This window comes from Meriones unguiculatus (genome assembly GCF_030254825.1).
Source record: "Meriones unguiculatus strain TT.TT164.6M chromosome 13 unlocalized genomic scaffold, Bangor_MerUng_6.1 Chr13_unordered_Scaffold_37, whole genome shotgun sequence".
NCBI classification, from domain to species: domain Eukaryota; kingdom Metazoa; phylum Chordata; class Mammalia; order Rodentia; family Muridae; genus Meriones; species Meriones unguiculatus.
In genome coordinates this window covers 5,599,024-5,617,044 of record NW_026843647.1, presented here as the reverse complement: position 1 = coordinate 5,617,044, position 18,021 = coordinate 5,599,024, and the positions used below count along the sequence as shown (strand labels likewise).

At 37.6% G+C, this 18,021-nt stretch overlaps 1 protein-coding gene across 1 annotated transcript in view; it reads left to right on the top strand.

Moving 5' to 3' along the window:
* Positions 1 to 18,021, top strand: part of LOC132650959 (zinc finger protein 431-like) — a 102,747-nt gene that overhangs the window by 14,920 nt on the left and 69,806 nt on the right. The window lies entirely within an intron of this gene.

Genomic DNA, 18,021 nt, shown 5'->3' with positions numbered 1-18,021 from the left:
AATACTTGGTGTGCTCTAATACATATTAGAATTCCCTGAAGAATATTGGACTATAAAGTCATTTTCAACCTTTAAAAATAATTTTTGAGATTTTAATGAAATCATTTCAACCTCCTCATTCCTCTTTACTCTTATGTCTCAAATGCTGGGATGAATTCTTTTTTTTTTTTTTTTTCTTTACTTGGAATCTAACTTTATTTATTTTTTTTTTTTCAATGCAGTTTATTCAGGAACATTGTACAATCCTCGGACCCTGGGGAAAGCCAGCCCACAGCTTAAATAGCCTCTGGGTAGCCAACCCAGGCGTGCCACGGGGGCAATGCAGATAGGTCCACATACATGGAAGCAAGCCAGATCCTCGGCCTTAGCCAAATGTGGAGTTGTTCGTGACAGAGAGCACTCACCATCGGGAAGGTGGAAGGCGGAAACCAGCTCCATCTTTAAGGCATAGCATTCCGCAGCTCTCTACAGTTCCCCCTTTTTGTTTTAGACGCATCAGGCAAGAGTAGAGGTCTGATCTCTGATATTAGAAATAAATTGGGACTTTGTACAGATGTTCATTTAGGTGTCATCCACCCAAAGAGCATCAGACCGTCCGATACCTTTTTCTCAGAGGCGGGACCTGGGGCATCAACCCGCATGCAATCAGACATGCTCTTCTCTGGGTCCAAAGCGGCTGACCCTGAGTGCAGTGCTTAGCCTCGCATCCTGAGCGTATCATTTTAGCTTTTTATGGTATAGGTGACTACTTAACAATCAAAGCAAACGTGGTTGTCAAGTTCTCTCAGCATCCCTCAGTCCTTACCTGTTACAAGGTATGAGTGTCAAACACAGATCTCTAGCCCAGGAGTTGAGCCGCCCTTCTCCCAGCTGTCCTTCCTCCTGTATTCCAACCATTTTGGTTACCTGGTCTTTTTCATTTATCATTTACCCTCCTGGCCTTTTGTTCTGGCTCTCCACTTTCCTCTCTCCTCTCATCTCACATGGTCATGTCAACTCTAGACTGTCCCAGATGTTCCTGTGTCTGAGTATGTTCTCTCATCTATCTATAATAAACTTTCTACTCCAACATACTTAGGAACTGCCACATCCTTTTTGTTTTATTTATCATTTTCATTTAGCTCCCATTAACTACTCCTTGTTTTCAAATTCATGGCCATTTGTTTCTTTAATGGTTGTTACTGTTTGGCTTTGACTGAAGTTTGGCTGAAGGACTTCCCAACTATGAGGTAGAGATGACTGCACTGGACACTGATTTTGTAATGGGATGTGCAACATAAATGACCTGTATCTTGGAAGATGAACAGGTGCCCTGGGAGAATGGAAGATTGTATTTTAAAACATTTCCAAGATGAGAGTGTTGCAGGATATTTGATCCCAGTGTGATCCCTTAGACTGTGAACTGTAAAAGCCTGTGCTTTGTTTGGTGTGGTTGAGCCCTAACACAAACCTTAATTCCAAGAACTTTCTGTTTATCAAAAACAGGTGATTATGGTGTAGTTCTGTCAGCCCTAGAATATACCTTTAATTCAAAAGCTCTCTGTGCACAGGATTTAATAATGTTAACCCTAGGTCAAGAAGCAAAGCAAGAAACCAGCTGACATGGATTAAAGAGTAAGAGGAACTTTCAGCTGAAATGTATTTATGACAGAGTGTAAAAGTAGAAGGAGTTTTAGCTTGGTAGCTTTTGGGCTTTTTGAGATTTGAGCTAGAAAGCCTTTGGCCTTGGGTGTTTTTGTTTGTTTTTTGTTTGTTTTGGCCTATCCCCCCTGAACTGTCATCTGAACTGGTGAGCTTTTGGGGCTCTTCCCTCTTAGCGGTGAGGTGAGTAGGATGGTCAGCTGGGTGCTTTCTCTGCCTTTCTGAACTAGCAAGTTTTCACCCAAGTATATGGCTCCTGGGTTTGTTTTGGTAAAATTGAACAATTGGCATTTTTCATTCTTAATTTATAACAACACTAGGGTTCTGTGTGCCCATAGGGGTTGGGGCAAAGCTAGAATGCCTCTGATATCTGCATTATTTAATCTTTGATCCACTGGTAGAAGAGTTATTACTCTCCTGAGACTCAGCTGTATTGTCCAAGCTAATGAGGGAGTCTGCATGGGCCTAGCAGTCAGGAACAACAGTGGGAGGTAGCTTATGAGTTTGTTCTGGGATTGTCCTCTGATGTAGCTGTAGGGAGCTGTGAATGAGACCAGAGCCCATGCCATGGTGAGTGAGGGGTCATTGTTCCCAGGCCAGGCAGAGCAGGTCTTTTGAGCTATGACAGCCTGATCTGCTTTGACCAAGATGGGCTGTGGTTCAAATTCTGTTTCTGTTGTTCTCCATGTGGTGACTTCAGCAGAGATCCTTGTCCTCTGACCCTTCTTGAGTGTTGACTGTCCAAGGAGGAGGGGACCCTGTGGATAGGCAGTAGAATGTTGTGGTGCTTATAGTATCTCTATCTAGTGTGCACACCCAGGCATTGCTTTTGCTGTGCATTAGATAGATAGATTGGAAAACTGAAAATCTCAATACCTCATGTTATATTCCACACATGGTTTTGTGTAACAAATTTTACAAATAGTTTTGAAACTAGTAAAAAAAAAAAGTGGTGGTGGTCATCATTAAGCAATACTTGCTTACTTTTAAAAAAAATATTTTTTACCTTTCAACTACCACCGGGCACAATGGTGTGATTCAAGGAAATTCAATTCCTGGGTTCAAATGGATTTTCTGAGATGCAAAATTTTGTCAGTGTCAGGTGTGCCTGGATTTAGGTAAGTGGGAAGGGAAGATTCCACATCTTGTGACATAATCCGAGCAGCAAGAAACAGATATTAAATTATTCTCCAACATTGTTTTGTGTGTGAGTGTTGGTGAGGGCAGGGCTATGCTTGAACCCACAAGGGAACATGAGGGACTGCAAGCCATAACCCATCTTTATTATCGTCTCCATTTTCCAAGAGACTTCCAGAGAAAAAGGACTCTCTGGAAAGGAGATTAGTAGTAGAAGGAGGGTCATAAATATAGCAGTTTAGGTGTCACTTTGAGTTTGTCTTGTAGGAGTTGTGAAATCTGTGTTTATTTAATTTGTATTAAATTAAAAAAAATCAAAGGTATCTCTGATCCAGTGCACATTTTTTCATGTTAGAGTTTCTTTAGGCCTTTTCATGTAAACTTGGCTATATTTTAGGCTTATGCTTTTGGCTTTTTCTCTTATCCCCTCATTCTTTCACAAATACTGTGCATTCTTGACTGTTGAAGTTTGTGCTAAGTATAGAAGTCACATCATGCCAGAAGATTATGAGATTAGTGGCAATAGAATTGTCACTTATTTTTCTGTTTTCCTCTGTTTCTTACCAGGTGGCTTTTCTGATATGAGATAGAGATTTCGTGTTGTCCTTTAACAAGCATATAACAACAATTTGCACTTATGTCTGTAGAAGGCAGAGGAGACAACATGAAGGTGGGTGATACCACTTGGCCAGTTTACTCCTTTTCTTTGGGCATAATCTTTTGGTGATTTGTCCTTTTTCTTTAGAAGTTCCATGTTTCCAGTGGACTCTATATTCTTTATTTGGATGTTTTTATTCTCCTGAAAAAATTACATCAAAACCCTGCCCCATACCTAATTCTGGGGTGAGGATAGTTCCTTTTCAGGCAGTTATATCTTTTATAGGACAAAATGGTTTTTGGAAATAGAAAAAGTATAATCTCTCCATATAAGTTTAAAAAAATCTTTGAAAGTTTACAAATATACCTTCAACTGTATTTATTTCTAGATAACAAAGGACATTTACTTTGATTTTCAGCCTGTCTTTTACAAGTAGCTTTTAAGTGGAATCAACGCAAATCCTATGTGCCTGCCTCTGCCTCCCAGGTGGTATGTAAAAGGCATGTACCTCCCAAATGCTGGGATTAAGGCTATGAACCACCAACACCCTGTCATTTTAACACCTGAATTTAGAAAACAACTAATTAATAGATAACTGCTTGTCTCTGCTGGGATTAAAGGCACTGTCTATCACCACACTGCTCAAAAATTTTATATTCAATCCAAATTATTCCAACTCAAACAAGTTTATACCTTTGAATTTACTTAAAACTTTTAAACGTCTTAACTGTTTTTAATATGAAACAAAAAAAGTATCCTTTTTATTTAAAAAGAAAACACTAGTCTTTATAAGTTTGTGTGGACTCAATGACCAAGCTGCCTGAGAAACAGTTACCACTGCTTATTCAGGAGGTCTCTACTATTCAAATTTAATCATTATCAATTTTGATAGGATCCACCATTCTTTTCCTGTGGAAACATTCAGTTTAACCAGTGAAGACACAGTTCAACAGTTTCTCACTATCTACTCCTTTTAGTTATGTTTACTTCTTTTTGTTCTACAGTATTTATGTGTGCTGTTAAGTTGCTACTAAGAGATCTTTCTGATTTTTTTCTGAATGTAAGTGCTATGAATTGTCTTCTGGTCAACACTTCGATTGTGGACTATGAGTTTTGATATGTTATGTATTCATTTCAAAAACTTATTGCAAGTTTCTTATATATTTTGAGACTTCCACTGTTCAAGTATATCAATTTTGGAGAATAGTATATGAGTTGATGAGAAGAGGGAATAATCTTTTCTGCTTGTGTGGATGTTCTGTAAACATCATTTGGGTATATTTAGTTTTTTGATGTTAGTTAACTGGAGCATTTCTCTGTTCATTTTGGTGAGAGTCATATATTGAAGCCTTCCCCTATCAGCAAGCAACAGAAGGGTTTCTTTTATAAGTTGGGTACTCTTGTGTTTGGGGCATAGATGTTAAGTATTGATATGTTATATTGCTGGATGTTTTATTTTAATATATCATGTCCTTTGCCATATTTTTGTTTAGTTGTTTTTGAAGTCTGTTTGTTAGATATTAAAATTGCTATATGAGCTTGATACTCTAGTCTATTTATTTGGAATATCTTTTCCAACACTTTACCATGAGATAATATCTATCTTGATGTGAAGCTGTGTTTGATGTGTTTAGAAGAAGGTTGGATTCTGTTTTTTTTCATCCATTTTGTGAGCCCGTGTCTTTTTATTGGTGAATTTGGGTCAATGGTGTTAAGAGATATCAACAAACAGTGATGGTAAATCCTGGTATTTTGGTGGTGGTGGTGGTGGTTGTTTTAGCACCCTGTGTTGGGCTATATTTATACATACATATTGTTTAAATTTGACTTTATCATGAAACATCTTATTTTCTCCATTTGCTGATTGAAAGTTTCTGGGCATGGTTAGTAATTTGTCTTCACTTCTGTACTATTTTAAGAGTCAGAAGCACACTGTCTAAGCCCTTCAACTTCCAGCATCTTTACTGAGAACACAAAATTAATTTCAAAGATCTGCCTTTATTTAATTCTTGGTTGTTTTTTGGTTTTGTTTGTTTGTTTTTTGTTTTTTGTTTTGTTCTGTTTTGTAGTTTGATTGTTTGGTTAGTGTGGTCTGTTTTATTTTTTCTGTTGCATCTTTTCATATTCTTTCCTTGTGCTGTATGTTTAAAGTTTTGATTATTCTGGTAAGAGGACTTTCTTTTCTTGTCTCTTTGGTGTTTTGTATGCTCTTTGTGCCTTGATAGGCATTTTCTTTTTTTTTCTTTTTAGTTACATTTTGTTAACTCTGTGTCCCCATTGTATCCCGCTCCCTCATTCCCTCCCCAACCCCACACTCCCTCCCTGGTCTCCTTCCTGCCCCTTTCCAAGTCCACTGATAGGGAAGGACCTCCTCCCCTTTCATTTGACCCTGTTTTATCAATTTTTTTTGTATGATTTTGCTGAAAATATCTTCTGGACCTTTGATCTTATCCTTCTTCTGCTAATCAGATCATTAGCATGTTTTGTCTTTTCATAATATCCCAGAGTTCCTGGATGTTTTGTGATAGAGAACTTTTAGATTTAACATTTTCTTTGACACATGTATCTATTTAGTCTTTTTTCTGTTCTTTTTACTGTTGTTTTATTTTATTTTCAGACAGCTTTGCTTTTTATAGCCTTTGCTGTCACTTTGTAGACCAGGCTGGCCTTGAACTCCCAACAGTCCATTGGTTTCTGCCTCCCTGAGTTCTGGTATTAAAGGAGTGTATACACACACCTGTCTTCCATTTCTTCTATTTGTTTTCACTGCATATATATTTCTCTTGATCTCTGTTTTGAGTGTGAACCTTGCCTCTGTAGTTCCTTGTTATAGTCTTTAAATTTTTCATTTCCAGGATTCCCTAACTTTCTTTTTTTGTTGTTGTTTGTTTGGTTATTTTTTTAAATAATTTTCTTTTGGTTTTTTGAGGCTGGAATTCTCTGTGTAGCATTGGCTCTCTTGGACTTTGTTTTTAGACCAGGCCCGCCTCAATGTCACAGAGATCTATCTGCCTCTGCCTACACAAGTTCTGGGATCAATGGTGTGCACCACCATGGCCAGCTTGTTTGTGCTTTCTTTATTACTTTTATTTCCATATTTCCAGAACGTGTTTCATTCTGTCATTCTCCATTCGGGAGAGGCCTGGAGATCAGATTCTAGATGGAGAATGGTGGTTCCATTTCTCTCAAGGGCAGCTAGACCACTTTAGGGCAACACCCATGTTCACTAGGCTGGAGTGAGGAAAGAATTTTCTATTGACTGTTACAATGAAATCACCAGTGGTAGTGGAAATTCTGGTGTTCCAGAGCCTATGATAATAGCAAAGTCTTACTATTCTCAGTTAGGCTGCTGTGCCTTGCTCTGAAGACTTTCACCTCAGATGTGCAGGTGAAAGTCCATGCTTGGTTGACTTGGTTGACTGGTGAGATCCAGATCCAGTGAGGCCTAGGCCCAGTGGGTCACTGAGCAGGCCCAGAGAGAGATGAATGATGAATCTCAGGGACAATGATGGAAGTCTGCTTGTATCAGGTAGCATACAACCAGCCAGCATGCATGCACCCACAACTTGTTTATTTGAAGTCAGGGACTTATAAACCTTGTGCAGAGGGAAGGATTTTGAGGATAAATGTCTGATTTGCTGGGGTCTAGGGTTTAAGGATACTTGACTTACATATAGTGCTACCATGCCTCATTTTCCATGCAGTAGAATAGTTCTATCACAAGAAGGAGAACACAGTACTCAATTATCCTATGTGTGGGGAAAAAAATCTCTGAGTATAGTTGAAAGTCACTGCTGAAGACAAAGATCCTTAGCAGGGTAATCCATTTCTAGGAATTCCCAGATGCTTGTTCAAGCAGTTGTCTTCACAGGAAAGGGTTTGCCTAATAATCTACCCTGAGGGCTATGTGAGGCTCTTTATATGACCCAGGGTCATATAGATCAGGAGGCAGATTTTTAGGCCCTTCACTGAGAAAACAGAGTTCACCATCACAGACTGAATGTAAATAAGTGGCTATCCAGAGATGTCAGACTTCACCCTAATCCTGCAAAGCCTCATATCCCTCAAATGTTTGTTGTTTCATGGCTTTATTTAAGGAAATTATTGGTTTCCTCCAATTTTTTGATTATGTTTTGCCTGGATTTCTATATGGAATTTATTCATACCACATACCACAGCACATATTGAATATACACACATAGCTGAGAGAACAAGAAAAAGATATTAAAACAAACTACATGAACATGATATTGATTGTTAAAGCAATTAGTGCAAAAAAGATGTTTAAGCATATAAAACAAACACAGTTTCTTTAAAATTCTGCTTCCTTCCACTTGGCTTGAGAAGTGTCCATTTTCTTACACTGATGCAGACATATATCCAGTCATAGAAAATAATATGGATTCCAAGTGATTCTAACAGATATCTTTTGATTTATCATAAGAATATGAGATAATTTTAGTAGGCAAAATCATTTATCTAATATTGAAATATTTGTATGCTTTAATGGAAGCTCTTCAATTGGAATAGCCCTCCACCTCCAATACATATTTTATTGTTGCCAAAGGAAATAACCAGATTGCACAAGTTGAGTAATGTCCAGCGATTTCTTTTATTTTGATTTTGAATATAATCCTATTGTATTTGCTTATAGGACTATGTTATATTTATAGGCCTATCTTTGTGTTTGCTTTTGGCAAGGATGCTAGGTATATTGTGTGATTTAATCAGTTATAATCTAACTATATTGTTTCTCTTGAAAGTCATATACCTTTACATATTTTTGCCTTCTGAAAATTTATTATATTAGCTATAATTCCTTAGTTTTTGTTGATTTGGAGACTTGATTTAGAGAAACAGTTTTACTTTTCTCTTCTTGATCTTAAAGGCTTGCCTCTTCTCATTTCTTGGTATATCTGTGTTTTCAAGTTGTTGCAATCATCAATGTCTTGGTTTTTGCTTCTTAAGTGACTGATAAAATTAACACACTGTTTTGGGGTTTTTAAAACTTTCTCCTATATTGTTGTCTCTTTGTCCTTATTAACTTCAGTTGTCAACATTTCAAAGCCTGCAGTTATCTGAGGGAGCCTCAATAAATGGCATGCCCTCATCATTGAAGTTGTTTGCTATATCTGTGAGAGATTGTGATGATAGATGATTGATGTGGGAAGGCTCTTCCACTGAGAGATGCAATATCCCTAAGCAAGTGAGCCTGAGCTGCATAAGACAACTACCTGAGCATGAGACAGTGATGAAGCAAGAAACCAACCTAGGAAACATTTACCCATGGCTTTTGTCTTAATTTTCTTCAAGCTTAATTTTCTATGCTGAGCTCCCAAAACAGTGGACTATGATCTGACAGTACCAAACTAAACAAGAAATCCCATTATTGACCTGAGTGGCTTTTGGTTAGGGGATTTAGTCACAGCAACAAAGTAGCAAATTAGAACAAAAATTATATGCACAGTATGATTTTGTTGCTGGACAGAACCTTGGAATGTTTTCTTTTTAAGGAAAGTGCAAAACATCAAGATTTAAGATGGTAAAAGCATTAGAAAGTTTTATACAAAGCTTCATTAGATTTTCTGGTAGGACCTAGAAGATAGAATGATGAGATTATTGCAGACAGCAGAAGTCCATGTCAAAGGATTTCAGTGAAAAATAGACCTCATGAAAAATTAAACTAGAGGTCATTTGTGTGATATTTTAGTTGCAAATCATACTTATTCTGCCCATGCCTTGGAATTGAGTAAGGCAGAAGTTAAAAATAGTGGGCTGGATGTCTTAGATGGAATATTGAATCTGTTGAATGGTTATTAGTGAGATGTTCAGGACCACAGTCAAAGAAAGAGACAAGTAGAGCAGAAATAAATGTAAATTCTTTGGTTTGTAGAGAAAAGCAGAAGTAGGTAGTTTCAGGTGGCAGTCACGTGCTGAAAGAGAGGCAGGAATTTTCAGGGAGATTATCCAAGAGATGGTTCTAGCTCTTGATTTGAAGCCTATGATGGTGTCCATAGAGTAATACTCCCTCTGGCTAATTCTTCTATTAATGGAAGGAGTAAGCAAAGTGATTCCTAGTGCCAGGAAGGAATTTCATATAAAAGCTGTTCCAAATGTGGTCCAACTGTGGCACAGTCCATCCCAATTTGTCCATCCAGATTTAGAATCCAACTTGACTGGCTCACCCATGTTCTGCTGGTTCTGGAAACAATAAAGATGCAAAATTTACAGTAATAGAGTCTTTCTTTGTGGTTTCAGTTCAGCATTGTGCCAGTCAAGTGTGTTTTGGAGAGTCAGATCCCCAATGAAGATACTGTAAAGGTTCATTTGCATGAAGCAGGGAGGGTGAAGTCTGAGTTGCATCTTGACACTACAATATGTCGAGATACCTAAGTTATGAGACACTTACTATAGAGTCCTGCCTGTAGGGAGTCGGAGTAACCAAACTTGGAGATGTATGAGACATTGCCGGGATAGGACCGTCTAAACCTTTTGAAACAGCAACAGGATTTGTTATTTTCCTTGCTAATCTTCTTTCCTTGGTCCAGTCTTCCCCAACTATGTACACATTGCTCTATATTGGAATGGGAAGGGGTATTCTGTGCATATTTTGGAATGATGTAAGTTGTTTCTGATGTTTCAAGATGTAGCAGCCAAGAGATTTTCTTGTGTGTTAAAGGAGACTTTAGACATTTGAACAGTGTATGAGCTATTTCAGAATTTTAGGATCATTGAAATTAGACTATATTTTCATCATCAGATGACGATAATCCTTTAGTAAATTTGGTCAGAATTATTTGATTGAATCAGAAGGCTCCCAGAGACAATGATGTTTCTGTTTTTGACATTGAAGAAAACGTTTCTGTGTAGCCCTGCCTGTCCTGAAAGCTTGTATGTACACCAGGCTGGTTTTAAACTTACAACTCTAACTCCAGTCGAGTGTTGGGCTTAAATTTAGGCCAACATGCCTGGCATCAACATCACCATCATTGGCTGATGAGCCTGGAATATAGGGTTTTAGGTATTTTGTTTTGAATATGTAAGCATAGGTTTTTGTGCTGATCTTCATCCACATATTGCATTTGAAATTTGGCAGCGAGTATATTCAATTTCTTAGGATGGCATTTTTTCATGACACTAACACTATCTGAGCTTTCTGAGTCATTGAATTGTAGGTGTGTGACACTCTTCTTATCTTTTGTATTTGTTTTTAAAGTTTATATGTTTGCTTTATTCACATTTAATTTATTTTTAATTTAAAATTTTTTATAATTTATTCTCTGACATGAACTTGAGTCTTTGATAACCTCCTTCTGGGTGGTACAACCTTTCAAGGCCACAGAGGAAGATGATGCAGCCATCCTTGATGAGACCTGATAAGCTAGAAGGGAAGGAGTTCCTCCCCATTTAGGAGACTAGATAAAGGACATAGCATGAGAAGAAGTGTGGGTAGGACTGGGAGGAGATGAGGGAGGGGGCTATGGTAAGGATACAAAGTGAACACGTTGTAATAAATAAATAAAATAAATTAAAAATAATTTATCCACTTAACATCCCAATTGTAATCCTCTCCCTTGTCTCTTCCTAGTCTCACCCTACATTCTTCTTTCCCCCTTATCCCATTTCCTATATCTCAGATACAGGGAGCCCTCCTCGCCTACCATCTGAACCCAACCTACCAAGTCTCACTAGGACTGCTTGCATCCTCTTCCTCTGTGGCATAGCAATGCACCCACCACCAAGGGGAAGTGATCCAATAGCAGACAACAAAGTCCATGTCAGAGCCAGCACCTTCTCCCCTTATTATGGAACCTACATGGAGACCGAGCTCCCTATCAGCATCATTTGAGCAGCAGTCTGGGTCCTCTTCATGAATGGTCTTTGGTGGGTACATCAGTCTCTCCAAGTCCCATGGGCCCAGATTTGTTGTCCTTGTTGGTTCTTCTTATGGAGGTCCTGCCAGCTCTGGGTCTTTCTACATTCTATCTCCCCACTCTTTCCTATGATTTCCTGTGCTCTACCCAAAGTTTGGCTGTGAGTCTTAGCATCTGCTTTGAACCCCTGCTGAGTAGAGTCTTTCAGAGAATATATATATGTTAGGCTCTCATCTCATGCTATTCCCTCTCCTCTGTCACTTCTGGTGTCGATTCTATTTGCCCTTTTTAATAAGAATTGACCATCCTCCATAGGGTCCTCCTTTTTATTTACCTCCTTTAGGTCTGCAGATTGTAGTATGTTTATCCTATATTATGGCCATTATCCACTTACAAATGAGTATGTACCGTACATGTCTTTCTGATTTTGGAATAACTCACTTAGGATAATCATTTCTGAAATGATGGTTTCCTTTTTTCTTTTTTAAATACCAGAGTAGCATTCCACTGTGTAAATGTACCACAATTTCTGTAAAACAATGGTTCATTGGAGAGACATGTAGCCAGTTCACTATTCTGACTATTATGAACATAGATGCTATGAACATAGTTGAGCAAATATCTTTGTTGAATGGTGGAGCATCTTTTTGATATATGCCCAGGAATGGTAGAGCTGGGTCTTGAAGTAACACTATTTCCAATTGTCTGAGAAAGCATCAGATTGATTTCTAAAGTGGTTGTATAAATTTGCACTCCCACCAGCAATGGAGGAGTATTCCTCGTTCTCCACATTCTCACTAGCTTGCTGTCACTTCAGGTTTTGACCTTAGTCATGATGGGTTTAAGATGGAATGTCATTTGCATTTCCATTATGACTACAAATATTGAGCATTTAATGTCCACCATTTGATATTCCTCTGTGGAGAACTCTCTGTTTAGTTCTGTACCCCAGTTTTAAAGTGGATTATTTGAATTTTTAGAGTTTAATTTCTTGAACTCTTTATATATCTTGTTTATTAGCCCTCTCTGTTGTATGAAGGGTTGGTGAAGATCTTTTGTCAGGCTGTAGGCTGTCATTTTGTTCTATTGAAAGACTTCTTTGCTTCATAGAAGCTTTTTGTTTCATGAGATCCTATTCATTAATTCTTGATCTTAGAGCAAGTGTTCTTGGTGTTCTGTTGAGGAAGTTACCTTCTATGCCAATGAGGTTGAGGATCTTTCCCACTTTTTTTCATAACAGATTTAGTGTATCTGGTTTTATGTTGAGGTCTTTGAACAACTTGGACTGCAGTTTAGTGCAGGGTGATAAATATGGATCTATTTTCATTTTTCCACATGTAAACTTCAGGTTTGACCAGCACCATTTGTTGAAGATGCTGTCCTTTTTCCATTGCATGGTTTTGGGTTCTTTTTCAAAAATCAAGTGGCCATAGGTGTGTGGGTTTATTTATGGGTCTTCACTTCAATTCCATTGATCCACTGATTGTTTTTATTAGAGTACCATGCAATTTTTATTACTATTGATTTATAATAGTGCTTGAGATGAAGAATGGTGATACCTACTGAAGATCTCCTATTGTACAGGATTGTTTTAGCTATTCTGGCTTTTTTATTTTTTCATATGAAGCTGAGAATTGTTCTTTCAAGTTCCTTATTGAATTGTTTTGATATTTTGATGGGAATATCATTGAATCTGTAGATTGTTTTTGGTACGATGGCAATTTTTACTATGTTGATCTTACTGATCCATGAGCATGAGAGATATTTCTATTTTCTGGTATCATTTTCAATTTCTTTCTTCAGAGGCTTAAAGTTTTTTTTTTTTCATGCAGGTTTTTCACTTGCTTGTTGAGGAGAAGTCCAAGATACATTATGGGTTTTTTTTTCCTGCCTATTGTGAAGGTTGTTGTTCTCCTAATTCTTTCTCAGTCCATTTGTCTTTTGCATACAGGAGTGCTACTGAATTTTTTTTAGTTAACTTTATATCCAACCACTTTGATAAAGTGTTACTCAACTGTAGGAGTTCCCTACAGTAAAATATTTGGGGTCACTTTTATATACTGTCATATATGTGAATAGCAATACTTTGACTTCTTCCTTATCAATTTGTATCCCCTTGATCTCCTTTAGTTGTCTTATTGCCCTAGATAGGACTTTGAGTACTGTACTGAAGAGATTTGGAGAGAGTGTGTGGCCTTGTCTTGTCCCTGAGTTCAGTGGAATTGATTTAACTTTCTTTCCATTTAGTTTGATGTTAGCTATAGGATTGCTGTATATTGTCTTTACTATTTTTAGATCTGTGCCTTTGTCCCCAGTCTCTCCAAGACTTTAAACAAGAATAACTGTTGGACATTGTCAAATGCTTTTTTGGTTTCTAAGGAAATCATCTGGTGCTTTTTTTTTCCAATTTGTTTATATGATGGATTAAGATTCCATATATTGAACCATCCCTGCATGCCTGGGATGAAGCCTACTTGGTCATGTTGGATGATATTTTTGGTATGTTCTTGGATTTGGTTTACAGTTAATTTATTGAGTATTTTTGCATCATTGTTCATAAAAGAGATTGGTCTGAAGATCTCTTTCTTTTTGGGGGTCTTTGAGGATTTATCAAGGTGACTGTGGTCTTTCTTCAAATTATTCCACAAAATAGAAATGGACACAATATTTTGTGGAATAATTTGAAGAATATCAGTTTTCACTCTTCATTGAAGCTCTTGTAGAATTCTGCTCTGAAATCATCTCGCACTTGGCTTTTTTTTTTTGGTTGGAAGGATATTGATGGCTGCTTCTATTTTTTTAGGCAGTATAAGACTATTTAATATCTTTACCTGATTTTGATTCAACTTTGGTAAGTGGAATCTAACAAAAGAATTTTATATTTCATTTAGATTTTTCAAATTTTGTGGCATATAGGCTTTTGACATAAGAGCTTATAGTTCTTTGGATTTTCTCAGTATCTGTTATCTCTCTCTCTTCCTTTCAGACTTTGTTGATTTGGATAGTGTCTTTCTGCCATTTACTTAGTTTGGCTAAGAGTTTGTCTATGTATTTGATTTTCTCTTGGTTTTGCTGATTCTTTGAATTATTCTCTTTGTTTCTAATTTATTGATTTCAGCCCTGAGTTTGGTTATTCATAGAGGTCTACTCCTGTTCGGTGTGTTTGCTTCTTCTTCTTTTTTTTTTTTTAGGGCTTTCAGGTGTGCCATTAAGTTGCTTGTATGGGATGCCTCCAATAGCTTATGAAGGCCTTTAGTGCTATTAAAAGTCCTCTTAGGACTGCTCTCATTGCATCCCATGAGTTTGGGTATGATGTGCATTCATTTTCATTGAAATGTAAGAAGTTCCTTCTTTATTTCTCCCCTGACCTAGATTTCATTGAGTAGGGAGTTGTTCAGTTCCCACGTGTGTGTAGTCTTTTTATTATTTCTGTTATTGTTGAGGTCCATCTTTAGTCCTTCATGGTCTGATAGAATACAAGACATTATTTCAATCTTGTTGTATCTTTTGAGGCCTGGTTTGTGACCTATTGTATGGTCAGTATTGGAGAAGGGTCTGTGAGGTGCTGAAAGAAGATATATTCTTTTCTGTTTGGGTTAAAAAATTCTCTAGATATCTGTTAGGTCCATTTGATTCATGAAATCCATTAGTGTCATTATCTCTCAGTTTAAGTTCTGTTCCATTGCTCTGTCCCTTGATGATAGTGACATGTTGACATCTCCCACTATTAATGAATGGTGATTGATATATTCTTTAAGCTTTATTAACATTTCTTTTACAAATGTGGGTGTCCTTGTATTGAAGACATTGTTGCTCAGAAAACAGATGCCATCTTGGTGGAATTTTCCATTGATGAGTATGAAGTACCCTTCCTCATTTCTATTTATTTATTTATTTATTTATTTATTTATTTTTATTTAGGAGCAATAACTGATATCAGGCAATATTTTCAAAGTTTGAAAGTATGCGTAACAGCATAGTTTTTAAAAAAATCTTTCAACATTTTATTGTGTTCTTTTTAAATTTTTTATTAATAATGGTTTATTCACTTCATATCCCCCCTGTACCTCTTCCTTCCTCCCCTCCCAATCCCACCCTCCATCTTTCCCACCCCTATCCCTTTTCCAGTCCACTGATAAAGGAGGTCCTCCTCCCCTTCATTCTGATCCTAGTCTATCAGGTCTCATTAAGAGTGGCTGCATTGTCTTCTTCTGTGGCCTGGTAAGGCTGATCCCCTCTCAATGGGAGGTGATCAAAGAGCAGGGCAATGAGGTCCTGTCAGAGACAGTCCCTGTCCCCATTACTATGAAGCCCACTTGGATACTGAACTTCCATAGGCTACCTTTTGTGCAGGGGTTTCAGGCCATCTCCATGAGTGGTTCTTCGCTGGAGTATCAGTTTCAAAAGAGACCCCTGTGCCCAGAATTTTTGGAATTGTTACTGTCCTTGTGGAGCTCCTGTCCTCCCCAGGTTTACTATCTCCCAGTTCTTCCATAAGATTCTCTGTACTCTGCTCAATGTTTGGCTATGAGTCTCAGCATATGCCTTGACACCCTGCATGGTAGAGCCTTTCAAAGGCCCTCTGTGGTAGGCTCCTGTCCTGTCCCTGTATTTCCCTCATCTGATGTCCACTCTCTTTGCCTTTCTGCATGGGGTTTGAGCATCTTAGCCAGCATACTCCTTCCTGATTAACTTCCTTAGTTGTACAGATTTTAGTATTTTTATCCTATATTTTATATCCTATATCCAGTTATGAGTGAGTATATACCCTGTGAGACTTTCTGCTTCTGGGATAGCTCACTCAGAATGATCTTTTCCATTTCCCACTATTTACCTGCAAATGTCATGTTTTCCTTGTTTTTCATTGCTTTCATTTTTTCATTGAGTAATCTTCCATCGTATAGATATACCACAATTTCTGTATCCATTCCTCAACTGAGGGCCATCTGTGCTGTTTCCAGCTTCTGGCTATTACAAATAAGGGTATTACAAACATAGTTGAGCAGATGTCCTTGGTGTATTCTTGAGTGCATTTTGGATATATGCTTAGGAGTGGTATAGCTGGATCTTGAGGAGGCGCTATTCCTAATTGTCTGAGAAAGTGCCAGGTTGATTTGTAAAGTGGTTGTATAAGTTTACATTCCCACCAGCAATGAAGGAGGGTTCCCCTTTCTCCAAATCCTATCCAGCATGAGTTGTCACTTGAGTTATTTGTCTTAGTCATTTTGATGGGTGTAAAGTGAAATCTCAGGGTGGTTTTGATTTGCATTTCCCTGATGACTAAGAATGTTGAACATTTCTTTAAGTGTTTCTCTGCCATTCTAAATTCCTCTATTGAGAATTCTCTGTTTAGCTCTGTTCCCCATTTTTTAACTTGGGTTACTTGATTTGTTGGTGTTTAACTTCTTGAAATCTTTATAAATACTGGATATTAACCCTCTGTCAGATATAGGGTTGGTGAAGATCCTTTCCCAATCTGCAGGCAGTCATTTTGTTTTGACAATAGTTTTCTTTGACTTATAGAAGTTTTTCAGTTTCATGAGGTCCCATTTATTTATTGTTGCTCTTAGAGCCTGTACTGTTGAAGTTCTGTTCAGGAAGTTGTCTCCTGTTCCAATGAGTTCAAGGCTCTTCCCCACTTTTTCTTCTAACAGGGTTAGTATGTCTGGTTTTATACTGAAGTCTTTGATCCACCTGAACTTTAGTTTTGTGCAGAGTGATAAATATGGATCTATTTGCATTTTCCTACATGTAGACATCTAGTTAGACCAGCACCATTTGTTGAAGATGCTATCTTTTTTCCATTGTATGGTTTTGGCATCTTTGTCAAAAATCAAGAGTCCATAGTGTGTGGGTGTATTTCTGGGACTTCTATCCGATTCCATTGATCCACTAGTTGGTGTCTATGCAAGTACCATGCAGTTTTTATTACTGTTGCTCTATAGTACAGTTTGAAATCAGGGATGGATATACCTCCAGAAGATCTTTTATTATGGAAGATTGTTTTAGCAATTCTGGGTTTCTTGTTATGCCATATGAAGTTTGGAATTTTTCTTTTAAGTTCTGTAAAGAATTGTGTTGGTAATTTGATGGGAATTGCATTAAATCTGTAGATTGCGTTTTGTAAGAGGACCATTTTCACTATGTTAATCATGCCAAGCCATGAGCATGAGAAATCTTTCCATCTTCTGATATCTTCTTCTATTTCTTTCTTCAGAGACTTGAAATTTTTTCATACAAGTCTTTGACTTGCTTGGTTAGGGTCACACCAAGGTACTTTATTTTCTTTTTTACTATTGTGAATTGTGTTGTTTACCTTATTTCTTTCTCTGCATTTTTGTCTTTTGTATATAGGTGGACTACTTATTTTTTGAGTTGATTTTGTATCCAGCCACTTTGCTGAAAGTGTTTGTCAGCTTTAGGAGCTCCATGGCAGAATTTTTGGGGTCACTCAGGTATACTATCATATCATCTGCAAATAGGGATATTTTGACTTGTTCCTTTCCCATTTGTATCCCCTTGATCTTCTTTAATTGTCTTACTGCTCTAGCAAGGACTTCGAGAACTATGTTGAAATGATATGGAGAGAGTGGGCAGCCTTGCCTTGTCCCTGAATTCAGTGGGATTGCTTTAAGTTTCTTTCCGTTTAGCTTGATGTTGGCTATAGGCTTGCTGTATATTGCCTTTACTATGTTTGGGTATGTGCCCTGTATCCCTGATCTCTCCAATACTTTAAACATGAATTGATGCTGGATTTTTTCAAATGCTTTT